Source organism: Lethenteron reissneri, chromosome 69 (genome assembly GCF_015708825.2).
Source record: "Lethenteron reissneri isolate LAM-NWPU_2019-01 chromosome 69, ASM1570882v1, whole genome shotgun sequence".
In the NCBI taxonomy this organism is placed as follows: Eukaryota; Metazoa; Chordata; class Hyperoartia; order Petromyzontiformes; family Petromyzontidae; genus Lethenteron; species Lethenteron reissneri.
Genome location: NC_083847.1, coordinates 5,993,013 through 6,012,451, shown reverse-complemented (window position 1 = coordinate 6,012,451; position 19,439 = coordinate 5,993,013). Strand labels below are relative to the sequence as shown.

The window sequence follows — 19,439 nt, the reverse complement described above, 5'->3', positions numbered from 1 at the left end:
TTGTCGTATGATGGGAGAATCTTACTATAGTGAGTCTAGTTTTGGTGATCCACTTCGGTGGCTTCATGAAAAGCTAAGTCGAGAAACAAAGCACCTCCCACAACAGACCTCAGTGGTAAGGTTTATACGACATAGCTCACGGTCATGCTCACGGCCGCATCTCGGGTTATCTATCATCGTATCTACCATCCCGCATGTATTGTGGTGCGAAAGAATTTCACCATACATACGTATGTTTGTATGTTGAACTTTTTTCGCACCACTGTACGTAGCCAACCGCACGAATTGGAGGTGTGGGGGAAGGACAAGAAACTAAACACAAAAATCAGTTCTAAAGAAATGAGTTTGTCAATCTATATGATTTAGAAGTGCATAGCTTCAGTGGTTTCCTAAAATCGGAAGAGCGATGTTTGATGGTTCGCCAAAAGACGTCGCTGCTGCTGCGAGGAAGATGACCGGAGTTTGCGTGATGATAGTTTATGCTCCTTGACGAGATCACCAGCATGGTATTTCAGTTAATTTGTGTCACGTACTTTGTGTGGTGTATTGAGTGCAATCAAATACTGCTATATTCGTTCTCGAATGATGTCTGAGCTGTCACAAGTCTCTCTTTCTCTGGTGCTGGAGTACCACAACCACCGTCCACCAATCCTCTCCTTCACAGTTATGAATTTGCGGCGAGTGCCACCACTGTCTGGCAACGAGGGCTAATCTCTCACATTTACATTTACGTACAAATTCCGTCTCTAACTCCGCCAACTTACCCTTGGGTTGGACCCACCAAAAGCTTATATAAACTCTTGTTGCAACAGCTCTTTCTCTTACGTCAGCAGTTCTCCTGTTTTGTGTGTTTCACCTGATGACGGTTGCTTGTCTTGCGATCGAAACGTCGTGATCTATTCATTTTCTGTCGACGTGACTTTACCGAAAGAACGAAAGAGTAATACATTTTTTTACACAAAATACCGCTATGACAAATCAGGTAGTTACTCACTGCCCACCCTATAATAAGCAGCCATAGTTTCATTCTGGCAACTTCCTCTAACGGAGAGTTGTTGTCGCTTGAGCAGATTCTACCCAACCAATGAAATGTTAAAGTTCCCGTATAAACTGGCAAGCTCTGGACGTGTCTCGGTAAACTTTGCACTGAGGGATGTCTTTGTTCCTCACCCGTAGAAACACGCATGGCCTTACTTACCTAACTACTAAACTATTTTTTATTTTACTTGACCAGGTAACACCCCACTGAGCTGCAATGTAGCTCTTTTTTCAGGTGCAATTTGGGTATCACAAACATTAGTTCAACGAAGTGGCTTATCATCATCATAACGTGGACATTTATCGCAGCAGCCAAATACTCTAAATACGTGGTGATGTTGATTCTAAATGTGGAGGGAAAAACCGGAGGAACTGCCACAGCAGCAGCAACCGGCAGCAGGCAGGGCAACACCCTTAAGCCGAGGAACCTCAATGACAAATACAAATCCCTCACAATCCTGTTACAACCGCAATATCTCCCGCATCAACAACATGCCCCCCCAATAACAATCCAACACTTCCCTACACGGCGTCCCTGAATTCGCGAACCGAAAACTCTCTCACAGCCCCCCATCCGCGAATCGCTAACCCCCACCCCCACACACATATGGCGCCTCGAGCTAGCGAATTGGCACATCGCCTCCATTTCCCTTTTATCTAAACCCAACACCCATTCACCCTCCGAGTCCCCTCTCAGTGCAAGGGAGAGTCCCCCCAATCGGGGACGTAACTCACGTGATCCAGTCCATGGTGCCAGTCACCCCCGTCCCAGCAGGGTCCTGCACCTCCGGAACCCGGAGGGCCAAGAGAGGATAGAGACAGAGTCCTCGGCTCAATGGGCGTGGCCCCTCGCCGCACGGCGTCGCCCACCTGGTCCGGTCCTCGAGGCCTCGCACTTGGTGGTCTCGGTAGGCCCCAGAAACCCGGTCCGATGGGGCTTAAGTTAACTGTGCCGGTTGCCCAAAGCGCGCAGGTGACTCCCCTATGTCACTCGTCACCCCGGCAGTCCGCAGCAGTGTGGCCCGACCAACCACACACAAAGCACTTTGGTGCGGCTCTCCATGTCAGGGGGAGCTGCTCCCACTGCGGGTCCTCCAGCGGGGGATGTCAGTACTGAAAATTCCACGCTGTGGCCTCTCACCTTGCCCGCTGCTGTCGCTCCTTATAGACTTGCATATTTCTGGCCACCGTCGAGGAAGAAATTTCCGTGCCGACGGCGGAGGGCATGGCAACACTTAATCTCCTCGCCAGCCCCCACAGCCTCTCCGCCACATGAAGGTCGAGTGCCCCCTCACCCACGAGTGGGTATGCCTCCAAGTCCTGGCACCAGCAGCGCTGCCCGGAAGGCATAGGGCGTCTCGTCCTCCCTCCGCTCCCTTTGGAGGAATCTCGTGTGAGCCTCCCACTCCAGATCAGGAGCGGCCTCTTGCAGCTCCCTTACCCGCCGCGCTTCCTCATGCACGCTCCCGCTCTCACCTCAAAATGGCGCCCCTCAGCCACGGGAGGTCCTCCGATGACAAAATGGCGCCGACCATGTGCGTGGTCCCCCATCCAGAGCCGCCTGCTCCGGCTCTGATGGCAGCTCCCGCTCTGTTTTCCCAGCTTTCCTCTGCGCCATCCCCTGGGGTCCGCGCCTCGTGCCGGCCCGCGCCCCTCTCCACATGGCGGTTTCCCACCATGCTGCTTGGTCAGCACTTGACTACAGGGAAATGTCAGCCGCTCTCCCTGTTGATGCACAGCCCCCATTTTCTCCATCGACGTGCAGTCGCTCTCTCTCCAACAACTCGCAACCGCTCTCTCTTTGTCGACGTGCAGTTTCTCTCTCCGTTGTCGCTCTCCCGCTCCCGCCACCTGACGTAACACTCTAGCCATCGACGCTCGCCCACTCTTTTTCATCGATGTGCTGATTCTCTCTCTGTCGACGCCTAGCAGCTCTCTGTCGGTCAATGCGCAGCCGCTCCTGCCTCTTTGGCGTAGCCACTCTCGCCGTCGACGCCCAGCATGCTGTGGGTTTTTTTCAACCAGGTTTCTGGATCCCGGGGAAGTCGGATGGTCGACCGTCTCACTATCCTCGTCTCGACTGCACTACTGGTTGGTTTTGATACACCACTTCTGACACCAAATGTAGTGTCATCTGAGCATGCGGGTGGCGTGCGTCACACACACAGTCAGCCGGAGACGAAGTGGTCACAGGACGCACCGCTCTGCCCTCTTTATTCGTTGTTGTTGCCGAGCTCACACCATTACTCGGGCCCCCTCTCTCTCACACACACGACTCCGCTGCCACGCGCTCCGTCCCAGACACGACCCTGTCCGTGTTGCACCGACGGCATCAACCGGGACAGCCAACTACTGTCCGGCCATGCAATGATCGGGTGAAGTCGGCAGCGACAAGGGAAACAACAACAACAGCGATTACGAGACGAGTCCAATCCCTGAACCGGCAGCCCATATTTCTCGCTCTCTGTTGCTCATATTCCCATTGGTGCGGCTTGGCTCCACCCTAGCCACGCTTCCCTTCTCGAACACTCTAGAGGGTTCCAGGGGCTTCTGCGCGAGGTCTATCATGACCCTTGCTCCAGTTCCTCTGCCCTGCCGGCACACACATCGCGTATATGGTCAGTGGCGTGTGCACTAAGTGCCCACCTGCAGTTGCTGCTGCTCTCCAACAGTCAGCACTATGTCACTACACTTGTTATAACCAAAACACTTAAACTCAGCAGCACCCACGGGTGCAATAAACATTGCATCCGTTTAGCCGAGTGCACTCTGATGAATTCATAACGTGCTCAGGTCACCTGTTTATTTTATTTATGGAAGCTACCCACTTTTATTCAGCACATCACATTTGATCAATTATGGGGTCAAAAGTTTTTTCTACTATTGAGTGCAAATAAAAGTGTGTGCATTGAAAAACTCGTTTTTTTTACCTAATTTATTTGAAATATTGAACAACATTCTTTTTTACGTTTAAGTCTCATTGTAATTTACTTAAATAAGACTTTAACGTAATTTCTGGTAATTTTCATTACAGTACACTTATGCAATGTTGAAGTCCAGTAAATAAATAAAAGTAGCATTCGTCTCCTTGTTTATCCGTACCCAAATTAAATATAAGATTTATGGGTAATTGGTTGAATGCTTTTAATTAAATATTGCTAAAATAAATAGCATCTAAATTATTTTGACCCCAGAAATAATAAAATTTGATTTGTAAACACCTTAAAATTCATCTTGTAAATAAATTTATAATTATAGTTTAAGTATTTTTACACAATTAAATTTGATCTTGTAATTCAGACAATGCCTATAGTTAATTGTTGTCTGGATAATTGTAATACTGTATATTTGAAATCATGAATTGTCACGCGAGACGAGTCTGTATACAAAAGTGTCAGCTCATTAGGTGTTATAGATCCGAAATGTGAAAGAATATAAACAGACATCAGGGAAAGTTAACTAAAGGGGTGTAGTAATAAAAGAACATCAGAGACAGATGTTATTGAATTAGATCCAGAGCATGTAAACCACCGCCAATCAGGTGCGAAGACGGGGGGGGGGGGCGTTAATTACAATGGATATGCATTGCCATAACATGCGTGTGTGCATAAAATCTGCAATGGCTTTCCGTGCACCTTACATGAATAAATGCATGTACATTCCAATGGATTTACATTATCATTACCATTGCAATATGTATGCATGTATTACCACTGCCCCCCACCATGGCCTTCGCACCTGATTGGCCCACAAATGACATTACACATATAACTCTATTTCAGACCGAAACACGATTTCTCCACAACTCTGGCTATCCGCCTGATGATGCTGGTTGCAATTACTGGCGAAACATCATAGTGCTCGAATTGTAAATGTGGTGGGTGGGTTCACTCTCCAACACACAACCGGTGTGCTAAACTCATAACGAATTGGCACGTTTTGTTTACGTGACAAACCTTAGTAATTGGCTGTGTCGGTTGGTGGCGGGTTTAAAAGTAAGATTTATATTTATGCGATCGAACCCGAAAAACATCGATTGTGGATAATATTGTTCGCGAAACTGGCTGACTTGGTCCATCTGCTGTGTAAAGGGGCGGAACTATGGGCGCAGGCACCTCCTTTTACGAGCGTGGAATGTGCGCGTCCAAAGGACTTGTCCGTATCACCTGAGAGAAGAGAGCAACACGTCTTGGGGTTGTCTCTGCCCACAACGTGCGTACACGCAGGTGAGTTTTAAAGTTACACGCACACTACGCGTTTTACATGGACATTGTACCTCGGAATGCTAACGCGGAGTTTCAATTTAAATGCGTCTGGTTCACCGATATGTTATCTTATTTAAAGCGCCGAATAATTGCCAAAAAAAACCCCCTCCAGATTCTTGTTAAAGACACACAGACCAATTGCAAACCAAGGTACTGGATCACTTCAACAGTCTTAAACAGAAGGCATTGCACACACTTCGGGTGGGTGATAATAAGCCCGGCGCAATAAACAAGGGGGGGTTGCATTTAAAGAACCAGAGCATTAGGTTGGAATGTCATTTTCCACTGTTGTATTTGTATTTGGTTTCGCAATACTGTTTGGCGGTCTAAATGTGTGTGCACGGTAAGGTAAAACGAGTATGCGATGTCTGTAAAAAAGGGATGGGGCTGATCCAGTACATGTGGAGCTGATTGGACTTGCCGATGACTGGTACCAGCGGTGTCAAGATCGGCCTCTGTGGAGGAGGCTCGTGAAGGACGCTACTGGGCAGTTGGAGGCAGTCGCCCTCCAGCAACAACAGAGGGCGGAGGAGCGACGCTCACAATGGGCAGAGCGCTTAGAGTTTAAAAAGTAGAAAAGTGGTGCATCAGCCAGTCAACTCAGTCAGTCAACCCATGGCATCTGGGTCAGTCCCGTGACCTCCTGCCAACGAACCTTTAACTTCACATGTCTTTAAGGTGCACCTAGCCTGGCACAAGTGCCGTGGGGATGTCACCGTTACTTAGTGGCGAACGGGGGCTATTGTTAATGTCTGTGAATAATTTATTGCACTTTATTAAATAAACATTCCCATATTCGTAGTGTATCATTTGAAAATATTCAATCTTCCAACCCCCTTTCAACGAACCCATACCGACCAGCCTGGTGAAGTATGGGCATACAACCCCACTGACCAACAGTATGGGGAGGCTTTAATCTAGCAGTTGGCAAACAAACTATGAACATCTCTAACCCATATTAAGTATGTAGTATTTCAATTATTCACTGGATGTGTCTCACCCGTGTGGAAATTGCTTATTTTGAGAAGAGAATTGTATTGTAAAATATTTTTTATAAAGCTTACACAGAATCTTTGTCGTTTCAGTTCTAAGGTGGCTGGTGTAAAATACCACTTTTGAAAAGGAAAAAAAACCTCGCTTCCACATTACAAAGGTACGCACGTAATTTGATTACAACTGCTAAGTACAGACCAGGTACATATAAAGCTTGATTTGAAGTTTTCGGGACTGCAAGAATCCTTACTCTTTAGTTATTTCGGTAAAGTCACGATTGCTTGTGTTGCGATCGAAACGTATTGATCTATTATTTTCTACGTGCGTGACTTTACCGAAATAACTAAAGAGTAGGTATAAAGCTTCCACATAGCGTTGTGCAGCTGAGAAAAAAAATCCGCTCACCTGATTCGGAGTTGGTCATAAGCACACTACACTCAGGTACGGAAACGTCTCCACTCTCTACACAATCTCCCCAATCACTCATGGGGAGTTAAAAGTATTTGACGATACAAAATATCCAGGCAGGTTCTTAGTTTTGGTGGGGCAGATTGTAAGGCGTTACCTCTTCGTGGCATGCTCCAACTCTTGTGAGCCGCAAACACCAGATCATTAAACGCACTGAGCATGGTTGACCAATAGGGAGCCATCTTTGAATCTCCCCCGGGCTTCGATCAGCCTTCCATTGTATCTGTACCAGATAGGAATAACACTGGTATAGCCATGTAAGGCTTCTCGAACGTGGCCGAAGAGCATGTTAAATAGTGCAGGAGCCAGAGGACATAGCTTTTGCACCCCAACGTGAACAGGGAATGGCTCCGACTCCCAGCCACACAAATTTACCCGGGCCTGCCCACCATAATGAAGATCCTCAAACGATTGTGAACAGTCAAAGACCCCAAAAGCACGAAGAACAACCCACAGCCCTGGCCTACTGATGGCATCATAGGGCTTGACCAGGTCATTACAGCAGAGATGTAGGTCCTGTTGGAATTCCCTACCGCTCTGCTGTAGCAAACAAAAAATATGGCACCTATGTAGGACCGCCCTGGCCTGAAACTATGTTGGGGCTCCGCAAGCCTCTCTCTACAGTGCTTGATAAGGCGATGTTGAATAATCCTTGCCAAGACCTCACCCGGCACACTGAGGAGGGATATGCCCCTGTAGTTGTTACAGTCTGTGCGGTCCCCCTTCTTAAAGAGGGGGACCAACAGGGCATCCTTACAATCCTGCAGAACCCATCCAGTGGTCCAGACTATTATAATGATGCCATAGAGGACAGTCTGCATGCAAACACCAGACCTCTCTCAGAATATCGCTTCGGAGATCATCTCTGCCATGCACTTTTCCTGGTCTCAGACTCTGGATCACCTTCATTAATTGCTCAACAGATGACACTCAAGGGTTGGCTACATCTGGCACTACATGAGGCACCACAGCCTCAGCAGGGTCATCCTCACTTTGCCCCATGGTGTTTTCTGGGTTGAGGGATTTCCCATCCCCCAAGACATCACAAAAATGCTCAGCAAATCTGAAAACCTGTTCCTGCGGGTCGGAGTTCAGATCATCCTTCTTTCCCCTAAGGATGGTGGTGATAGATGTTGCACTGCAAGTTACTTTTTTGATGAAGTTAAAGAGTGAATTATGATCACGGGCTACTGAGGCAGATTCCATCTCCTCAGCAACCCGCGACCACCACTCTTCCTTGCAGCGCCACACGGCTTTCCAAACCACCAAGCAAAGGCTGCGATATGCCTCCTCATTCTCTGACGTGGGATCCTGTAGACGGTGGGAGTGGGCCTGTCGCTTTTTCTCAGCCAGCCACAACACCTCCGTCAGCCAGGGTATTTGGGAAGGTTTGGACCGCGTACCCAGCTAGATTCCCTCGTAGGCTCAGCTACAAGATCGCCTGCCTCTACTGTTGGTATAATAATTCAATTTATGTAGCGCTTTTCATCAGTATGTCAACAATGTAGGCTGGGGCAAGATGGTTCACCGCTTGGTGAGCTAACAATAGGATTTAAAACTGGATTCTATGTGAGACTGGAAGCCAGTGCAGGGAGGCCAACATGGGTGTAATATGAAGTAAAGAACAATCTGTTCTGATTAACACCCTAGCAGCCGCATTCTGAAAATTCTGCAAATTGATGAGCACTTTCTTAGCCACGCCAGGGGAGTAGTCAGACATCGAAAAATGTCTATGCGAGATGAGATTAAGTCATGGAGCAGCTTTTCTGCATCCGAAGCAGAGAGAAGGGATATGGGAGATATCCCGAAGATGGGAAAAAAACAAGTATTTTTTGTATCTCTCTTCACTCCAGTTACCCTGCACTGCAGCTCAATGGAAGGAATCTCTGTAGTCATAATAAACGTTTTTGGGTTAGATCGCGTTATTTATAAATGTGTCGTAACCCTCCACCACCCGACACGGCCAATCAGCAAAAAAGTGTCACGTTGACAAAAGACAAATAGTTCACTACTTTAGCCCACCGGTGTGTTGAAGAGTGAATCCACAACAGTTGAAATTTTTGAGGACGACGTTTCGCTGTTAATTACATCCAGCATCATCGGGCAATTTGCGATCTAACCCAAAAACGTTTATTATGAATAATATTGGTCGCGAAAGCCTACGTGTTTAATCTCTGTAGTGTGAATTACAACCTTCGCGTCTCTTCACCAGGGACCAGGACCGTCACTGTCAAGCATCATGTATCCGTGGTAGCCCCTGCCACCTGGAACGCCATCGTCCTGTTGCACATTTTCAGCATTCGATTTACACCGGCTTTTAAGGGACGATTAAAGGATCCACCTTTGACCTCTTTTCCTGGCTTGCGCGCCTCAGAGTCACGCAAATGTGTGTCTGTGAAATATTTAGTGCGTTGTAAATTGCATTGTCATTATTTTGAATAGATTATTTTGTCTGCTACATGACTCAGTGAATGTTTTCTCTTTCCGGTACATTGGCTTGCAGCTTTTCATGATCAAACATAGATTTATAATAACAAAATAATCTTGTGTGCTTTGACAAGCGTTTACATATTTTTTGTGGCGGTGATCAATACATACATGGCAAAGAGCTTAGAGGAAATGGTGAAGTTAGCAAAAATTAGACTTCGGAACATAGACTCTACGCGAAAAGTTGCTGTTGTCATTGAAAACTCAACTCCTGGTGCATTCACAAGTGTCAAGTAAGCATTTTTTACTTGTTTGTCTGCACATTCATGTCTCACATAACTTGCAATATATTTTATATGTCGTGCTGGGTCTATATTGTATCAATAAACCAGCACATTTTATAGCATTTGGTCATCCTTAACCTGGTCGATTGCTCACTTCTGATGAATAAAAAACGGAAGAATGCATTGTTTCTGGGGTTGTTTCCATCACCTGCTGAAAATATCCCAAGATGTTAATTGTATGTTCTATTTCTCTACTTCAGGCATCACATTGAAAATGGAGTGGAAGTACGAATTCCACGCCGGGGCATTTTGCCGAAACACAGCGAAATATTCACATTCCGCAAGAGTAAATTCTCTCTGGTTGGCTGCTATGGCATCATGGCCTGCAGCTTCGGCGAGAAAAATACAAAGTGCTTGCGCATAATGTTCAGCGTCCCATTTTCCTTCTTTTACAAAAACGAGTATTCAGTGTCTGTCGAAAATTGCTCATCCAATTTCACTGTTGATGATCGATCGTTGAGAGAAATGTATGACAGTGCGAACAAGACTTGTGCAGGAAATTCCTTTGAATTTGATGATTGTAACCATAATGTGCATATCCGGGCATTCATGGATGACTCTAATACTTCAATTATCACCGTAACGGTCTCCAGCAATGATAAAGAAACGACACTTTAAGTTACTGTATAAGTGTATTGACTACGAATACCTATGCTTCACGGTTTCTGTAATCCAGCGACGATATATCGACTAAGCTATGCTTAGCAAAGTAATATCATATTTCCATGTCGAAAGCCACACATTATTTAACCAATCTGGTATTTCTTTTTCTTTTTAATAGCATACATTATACTCGTTGACCAGTGGACACAATTGCATTTGATTTTATGCTGCATGCTACACTTATTGATATGCTTTAATTTCCTTAAATAAAGTGAATGTTACGTTTGAAGTACTTTACTCTCATTTCTTCAGTTGCGGGTTTGTATGTTTTTCGGCCTCGTGTAAATTTAGGTTGCTTATTTGGGCTTCTGTTTGAGGTCCTGCCCCTTCCTGTTTGAGCCCCGCCCTTTCCGGTTTACTCTCCACCCCCACCCATTACTGTTTAGGCCCCAGCCTCTTCCTCTGGTCACAAAACTTGGCATCTTTGGACTGATGTCAAGTTGATCAAAAGACAGAATAAGTGGGCAGTGGTTGTGGAAGGGGGGAGGGGGTTGCAGGCAGCCTCCATATAGACAGCTGATGCCAGGGAGTTTACAAAGATGCTAAGACATATGTAGTCACAAAAGAGTCTTTATTCATTCATGCAACGCGATAACCGGTGAACACATCATTGGTGTTGGTTAGAAAATGAATCATTACCTCCTTTCCAATCTTGACAAGGTAAATTCATTACTTTTCTGGTCCACTCTAAATCACACACCACACAAACCTGATGCACAAATGTTAAATACAACTCTCTACAGTAGTAGTGTGCGACTGGTCATCCAGAACAGACCGTACACAACATAATGATGCAATACCCCGATACGCAAATACGATGAAGACATTACAGCGATATGCTCTGCTGGTGATCCTGACGTAGTTGTCTAGCTTGACCACCGGAATGTGAAATTGTAGTTGTTGTTCTGCATCTACATCAGCCATACGTAAGAAGAAGTAGACTTACCTGTCCACATGTTTATCTTATCACAGCAACCATCTTGACTCTTTCCACTTTGACGAGGACAATGTCTAACTTCAGTTTAACATGCGCAACCAATATCCATAATATAGGTGTTTTGGGTTAGATCGCGTAAATATGAATGTGTTGTTAAACCCGCCACAACCCTACACAGCCATTGAGTAAGGTTTGTTATGTAAACAGAACTTGCCAATTCAGTTTTTTCAGTTTCATTTCAGTTTCATTTATTTGGTATAGTCCTGTGAGCCATTCGTCTCTTGAATCGGGTGCAACCACAACAAACAAAAAAACAAAAACATGAACAAGAAAACATCTTAAAGTGAGTGTGACTATGTGCAAACAGAAAATCCAGGAGAAAACAGCAAAATATTCCAGAAAAAGCACCGTACACCAACGCTGTGTGCAAAAATCCCAGTGGAATGCAAGTCAAACAACAACAACAACCACAAGACAACTTAGATTAAGGCCATCAGTCTAACTCAGTACTACAACAAACAAACATGGCCAAACCAAAAAACTTTTCGAAATCACCAACTTAAAAGCCATAAAAGCAATTTAACAGTGATCATAGAAACTGTGACCGAATTTTCACAATAAACGACATAAACAACATGTACCATCAAACCCTGCAGCTGATTTATACACGATGTCACAGTAATCAAGTAGAGGCAGTATGGTAGCGTTTATCAATTCCAAACGGAACATAGGGGGGAAGCAGTGCTTGTGTCGATAAAGAAAACCAACTTTTTTTAGTCTTTTTACCAATATAATGAATGTGATCTTAAAAATTCAGTTTTGAATCCAGGATGACTCCAAGATACTTATAGATCTTGACTTGCTCTATTTTATAATTATTTAAGGAATGTAATTGAGGAAAAATAACTTCCTGCTACGAGTATAGCACACCGGTGTATTGGAGAGCAAATCCACATTTACAATCTGAGGACGATGTTTCGCCATAAATTACAACTAGCTCCATCAGGCGACAGCCAAATCTGGTTGTCGTCTGATAAATATATTTGTAATTGCTGGCAAAACGTCACGCAGATTGTAAACATCCAAAAACTGCTGCCGTAATCATGATGACCCCCGTCGCTGCCGCCACCAGCGTCGCCACCACCGAGATGACATTAGAAAAATTAAAACACTGACAAATTGTTTGAGTGATATAGTGTATTTAGTTTGAAGTAGATTTTTGTTTATTTATTGTGTGTGTGCAAAATAATTGGATCTCACATTCTGTGCGTTGTCACATGCTCTTGTTTCCATCTGGGCAGTAGAGTGGTTGAGCCCTCGACTCCCAACTTCAGGCTGATATTGACACAGCTTAACTATTCATCCAGTTAAATACAAGGATTATTGCATCGTGAGAAGTCAACATTGGTCTACTATGGATAGACTTGGTCTCAAACATTGGAACGTGGAATTTTACACCACTGTGTTGGGGCTGCGAAATTGAGCTGAGCATGGTCCAATGCTCCTCCGAGAGGGGAAGTAGTTAAATCAAGACATGTTTTAAAAGGATATGAAACTGCCGATTGTAAGAGGATAGACAATGCATACATTTTGTTTATTTTCTCTCGCGTGGCGGAATTTTTGTGTTAAATGCTGAAGTATGTTGTGAATTTTAAAAAATTGAGCGCACATATTCTTTGAAAAGGCATCGAAGCAATGTTACCTTCAATTGAAATAATACAAAACACGCGCACACGCACACACGTGTGCGTATTGCTGCACTCAACGCGCCCCTAGTTGTAATCAACACGGATGCAGATTTCGCTGGACTTTAACACTGCTCGGTGCATTCTTTTCAGTGAATACTGACGTGGGGAACATTTTGCAGTACATTCTGAAGGTCACGTAGATCTTATAACTCGCACGCTGTGCTTGCGTTCGTGTTTCCGTACTAATCTTTGTGTGTGCATGTATTATTGGAATATTTGCCATAGTTTCTTTAGTTTCTTTACTTATGTTTGTGTGTAAGCATCATGTGGGGAGCGGTAGTTGGAGCGGTTAGCGCTACGCTGCTCTATAAACCCGGCGACCCGAGTTCGATTCCTGCTCACGGCCACCAACACCATTGGCGATTATCTGAACCGGTCATGGGCCACCCCTAAGTTGACTCAGCCTCAAATGAGTACCTGGGGCGGTGTGCAAAAACATCGCCATTGGGGAGACAAAGGCGGTCGGGCATAATGCTCCCCACCCACCCCCTCGTGTACCGTGCCGACCTTCATAGGTGTGACTCGCTAACAGCACTTACCCCAACAGTCTGTTAAGGCTCCACAGGGGATCTTTGTCTTTGCACGCTCGTGTTAGGCGTGAAAGCAGCAGGGAGGAAGGGGGGCAGGGAATTCGCTGAGGATTGGAGGAGAGATATTTGTCAGGAGGCGTTTCAGGAAATATTTCCATAAGATCTGGGAGCCACCTCCGTGTGCTCAGAGCTCCTGAAGAGGCAGTAGTAGACGACATTTAGGGGGGGGGGGCGACACGGTGGCTAGGAGATGTTAACTACCTCGCCTGGTATACAGGAGGTTGTGGGTTCAAACCCGACCCTGACTCCATAGGTTTCAAGACAGGTTTGGGGTAGCCGAAGAATACATTTACATTGGTCTTTTTTTTCGTGTTGATGACCAGTTTTAGGGCATGAGTTGAATATTATAATTGTTTTTTTACCCTTTTATCTGGCAACAAAACTGTGTGAGACTAGGCTCTAAAGAAATCTGTCTCGAGTGTGGACCAATCAACTTCAAGGACAATGCATATATTATCAGAGTTATGTTTTTTGTTTGCATTATGGCGGCAGGTATTGTGGTCTATGCAAACATGACTCCTTGTAAAAAATGTGTCAGTTTTGTTGCCAGATAGAAGGGTAAAAAAACAATTATCATATTTTTTACTGGCAAATGAGGTTCCAATGGTGTGAGTTGATTATTGAAGTCCTGTTGTAGATGATTTTGTAACTCCTCCATAAAATTTCCAAAGGCCATCAAAGCTGGGTCATCGGCTCATCAATGTCAGATTTCAGGTTGGAGATACCTTGAGGGGCGCCACGGTGGCAAGATGTTAACTCCCTTGCCTGATATGCAGGAGGAGTGGGTTCGATCCGAACCCCAACGCCTTCTGTATATTTGGAGTGTGCATGTCTCTCTCACCGTGGTTACGTGGATTTTTCACCGGGTCCTCCGGTTTTCTCCTCCACATTTTTAATCAACATCACGTATTTGGCTGCTATACATTTCTATGTGATCTACCTCTTAGTTGAGCAATCATTTGTGATGGCCTGGTCGCTTCTGAAAAAGTGCTCTGAAGCAGCTTAGTGGGTCCATACTCTTAGTTCTTTCGGTAAAGTCACGTAGGTAAAAAAATGAAATTAAAATTAATAAAACAAAACAATAAAATCACGACGTTTCAGAGGCAACACAAGTCTCCGTCATCAGGTGGGACCGTCACAGCCAGATTTGCTGCATCAAGTGAGGCAGGGATTCAAGATGCAAGCCCTTAAATACAAGTTTAGGGGAGGAGAGCGGGGGAGGAGCTTATCAGAATGTGGTAGCCAATGAATGGAACGTATCGGGAGGGGGGGGGGCTAAAAGAGGGCGCGAGGTACTCGTGGGCGTCCTCGGCGTGGACGTGTTTGTGCGCAAGTCACTGTGGATGTACATGATAGAAAAGAAACGGAAATGCCCATCTTTATACCAGTGTTGGCTGACAATAAAGAGAGTACTGTTAAACGCTGGGGATGTTAACACTCAGTAAAGTAAAATAGTACCTGTCAGATAAGATGGTCCAAAAAATGTGTAGTTAAATATTTTTTGCATGGTAGATAACATCTTTCCAATGATTACTAAGTTTGTACCCATCATCACGGTTGAAATTATGTCTGTGTTTGTATATTTGGATGGCCTCGTGTACAAACCTTTGATGGTAGCCAGGAGGCTTGCAGAGCACCTTGGTCTCGGAAAATACAATTTCATGAGAGCCCACAGCATTGTAGCAATGATCGGCAACGGCGGAAGAATCAGTTTTGCCGTGTTTCAGATCTGACTTGTGCTCGCGGACACGATCAGAGATATGACGTTTCGTTTCTCCAATGTAGCAATCACCACAACTGCAACTCAGTTTGTAGACTCCAGGGTATTGTAAGCGAGGAATGACATCTTTCACAGATGGAATTAGATCACGGATTTTATGTACTGTACTGAATCGGACTTGGATCTTATGTTTTTTTAGAATTTTGGAGATCTTTTTGGTCACGCCTGCTATATATGGCAACGTGACTGCGATCTGCCTTCAGGAACACTCAAAACCATTGTGAGTTTGATTCAGAGTTAACAATCATTTGTGGGCAGGGGACAATAAGTGAATGCGGTTGCCATCCTTTATGCTAATGTGAAATTTGGGCACAAGCATCGGTCTATGCTCTCATTATCCACCCATCTCGTGGGGGGAAAAAAAGATGGCTCACTTTAACTTTTACTCCAGTGGTGCCCGCAGGTCATTTTAAATTTCCTTAAATCTTGTGGGATTCGTCCATTCTTTTGCAGGGATAGTGGCTCAAGAATGTCATCGCCACAATGTTAAAATATCAACCGAGAAATGTTTTACAGAGTTCAAAATTAATTGAAACAACAATGCACGCATGGAGAGTACACCACTGGGATCCACCTCAAGTTAAAATATAATTCGAACATGAAGACGTAAGTCAGAGGAAACGAGAAAATCACTGAAACATTCTTCCATGCTGTATTATTACAGTGTTTATTTTCTTACGTTTTTTTAAATTAGTTTTGGGAATTATCACCGACTGTTCCCACTCGTTCACTCACTCGCTCGCTGATACGCTTGACTGGCACGTGGTCATAACGCCCTGCGTTCCTCCATGTCGACCGATTCTTCCGCAGCCATCCACGTGCCATCAGTCGAGACTCCACGATTTATCACGACCTGCCACATCCAGTTGTGTCTGGGGTCTGACCTTAGAAACCACCATTTCCAGCCGCGGGCAGATTTTGCATTGTACCGTGGTATATCGACACAGAGGATGAGAGCGGTATGTCCAAAACATAGATTATGTTTCTGAAAGGCTGGTGCCTCACAGCTGTGCAACCAGAAATCTCCCCACATACCAGTCTGCTCTGGAATTTCATTGTTTCTTGCGAAGTCAAACCAGCGAACGCCGAGCATGTGATGCTAGCATTTAAACTTTTATTTTTTATTTTACCAGGTAAGGCCCCTCTGAGCTGCTATGTAGCAGCTCTTTTTCAGAAGCGACCTGGCTATCACAAATGATAATCTCAACGAAGTGGCTGATATCATCATCATTATGATCATGTGGAAATGTATAGCAGCAGCCAAATACTCTAAACGTGGGATGCTGATTCTAACGTGGTGGGGAAAAACCGGAGGGCCTGGAGAAAATTTCACGCGATCACCATTCACGACATCCACACCAGGCACCTCTCCATCATCGCACAACCACTATAAGTAGTCATCATCACGAGTCATCATCTATCCACTGCTGGACTATGGGGTTCGCAGGTCATCATTACAGTCATCCCTCAAAGCAATCTACGTTGCACCTGTAAGATGAACTCATTCCATCGCTCCACCTAAACTAAAAGTTTTATTTTACCAGCTAAGGCCCACTGAGCTACATCATCACGTGTAAATATATAGCAACAGCCAAATACTGTAAATGTGAGACATTGATTGTAAATGTGGAGGGAAAAACCTGAGGACCTGGAGATAAATCCACGCGACCATGGAGAGAGAGAGAGACGCAGACTACAAAAACACAGCAGGCATCGTCAGGGTCGGGATCAAACCCACGACCTCCTGTATACCAGGTTAGGTAGTTAACATCTCCTAGCCACCGTGGCACCCCGTGCATATATGATCTTACATGAGCTAGTGCAGCCCGAGAAGGAGGCCACTGAAGGTGTTCAGAGTGCTGCCTAAGGGCTGTGGAGGCCGCTAGGCAACGTGGGGCCAGGGTGCAAAGTAGAACAGGGGATGGTGGACACTAGGGCCAAGAAGCCCCAGGAGGCAGGGCAGGGCCAGGCAAGCATGGGCAGAGTTCAACCCAAGGAGGGCCGGTGCCTGCAGCCACAAAACCACGGGGCTCTTAATGGTGGCAGAGAGGCCCAGCACGGACGACTGTCGCAGGAGATGATCTGCTGCGGTCAGCAGCCACCAAAGCGAGGACCAGACAGACAACAATAGAAGCGGCTATCACACTTTTTTTACACGCTTTTATTTAACTCACTCCGTCTGTTGTTGTTGTCGTTGTTGTCGTATCCTCAAATCTTGTAACTCGATTTTTACCCACTTGCCAATGTGGTATCCACTGCAAACTTGGTATACTTATGTCATGCTGATGACAATACTATATTCTATCATACAAAATAGAAATTATATATTTGAAAACATTCTTTTGTATATGTTATATTTCGGCTTGGGTCTAATTGTCCACGGTAAATTCACGGCTGTAATTCGCCACGCTCCCTTACATTTTGGCAAGCTTCGGGGCCGCTTCCTGGAGTCGTGGAGTTCTGCCATTACTCGTACGGTGCAGTTTATTAAAGCGTCTTTTTAAAAACGTTTTAAAAATATTATTTATTTTTACTTCTTCCACAAATCCACGCGGCCTCTGTATGCTGCAGTGGTGGCTATGAGATTTGAACTCCCTGGCCCCATATGCAGGAGGTCGTGGTTTCGACCCTGATGTCTGCTATATATTTTGAGTTTGTGTGTGTCTCTCTATCTCCTTGGTCGCCTGGATTTTTCTCCGGGCCCTCCAGTTTTTCCCTCTACATTTTGAATCAACGGCACGTGTTTAGAGTATTTGGCTGCTGCTCGAAACTTCCGCATGATAAGCCACATCCTTGAGCTATCATATCGGCTATATAGCTAACCTGATACAACTAAATAAAATATCAGTGTATTCGTTTTTTTATAGTTTTATTGTTGCTAATCCTTGTTTGAAACTGGTTTGCGATGATACCAAGGGGCCGTCCATAAATGACGTCACGCGATTTTGGACGATTTTGTAGTTATTGTAGTGCGTATTTAATGTGGCGCTGCACTCTGATGTTGTAGGAGAAAACATTTATTAAAAAGTCTATTTAATTAAGTAGAACGCGTTTTCTATATTTATTTAAAGTTGCGCATTTTGATGTGACGTCACATTCTCAAACACCCCCCCCCCCTCGTCACTCATCGTCACAAATGTCTGACCCCCCCCCCTATGTGCGTGACGTCATTTATGGACCGCCCCCAAGGAGTTATTAAGTAACCGAATCACGGTTCACCAGAGTGATTCGTCTGCCCTCTGTCGTCAAGACCTGCGATGCTGACCGTGTATTGAGCGAACACTCTCACAGTTTAACACGAAGGCTTTCGCGACCAATATTATCTATATTATAATCTCCATATATATAAAAGGGAAATTTGTGAATATGTGTCTGTTCAAAATGTTTAGCGTACTTCCCGACATGCAACAAACTTGAAATTTGCCACGTGGGGTACTTTCCAGACTGTACACCATGCAAACATTATACTGGTAGGAACCTCCTGGTTACACCAGCCCACAGGGGATTATTCTGTCCGTCCGTCGTGCATCCAAAAATGGGAGGAGTGGGGCTGGGTGGAGAGGGGAGGGTCGGGAGGGGCTGGGTGGGGAGGGTGGGGAGGGGCTGGGTGGGGAGGGGCTGGTCACCCCGTGGTGCCCTTATAAAACTCAACGTTTAACCTACTCACGCCGGCTTGTGCCCGCCCTCACAGTCGGGCATATTTGCGGAATACACCACGCTGCCGTTGACCCTGCAGGCCATTGACCGAGCAACCCAACGTTCTTACCAGCTCCCTCCGCAGGAATGTGTTATATCTGGATGGCTTCATGAACAAACATTTGATAGCAGCCCGAAGGTTTGCAGAGCACCTTGGTCTCCTAGCGTCCACACAACGCTCCCCTCCTCCTACCCTCCCCCTACCTTGCCCCTCCCCCTCTTTACCTATATAACCTCTTACTACGGCATCTCTCTCCCCCTTCAGAAATTTTTTTTTTTCTTGCTGTGGTTTTTCCACCTGATGATGATTGCTTGTGTTGCAATCGAAACGTCGTAATTTAATTGTATTTTATACGTACGTGACTTTACCGAAAGAACCAGAGAGTAATCACACGTGAAAGTTTATATTTCACGGGCCATTCAAGTTGTCAACCTTAATGCTACGTAAAATACACAATACAGTCAACTCTCGATTATTGGCGTGTAGTTT

At 45.3% G+C, this 19,439-nt stretch overlaps 1 long non-coding RNA gene across 1 annotated transcript; it reads left to right on the top strand.

The window, feature by feature from the left end:
- The first annotated feature begins 5,204 nt into the window (after window positions 1-5,204).
- On the top strand, window positions 5,205-10,268 carry LOC133360599 (uncharacterized). Its single transcript, XR_009757281.1, has 4 exons — window positions 5,205-5,264; window positions 6,389-6,456; window positions 8,977-9,484; window positions 9,736-10,268. It is a non-coding gene; the product is annotated as an uncharacterized LOC133360599 (long non-coding RNA).
- Window positions 10,269-19,439: the final 9,171 nt, after the last annotated feature.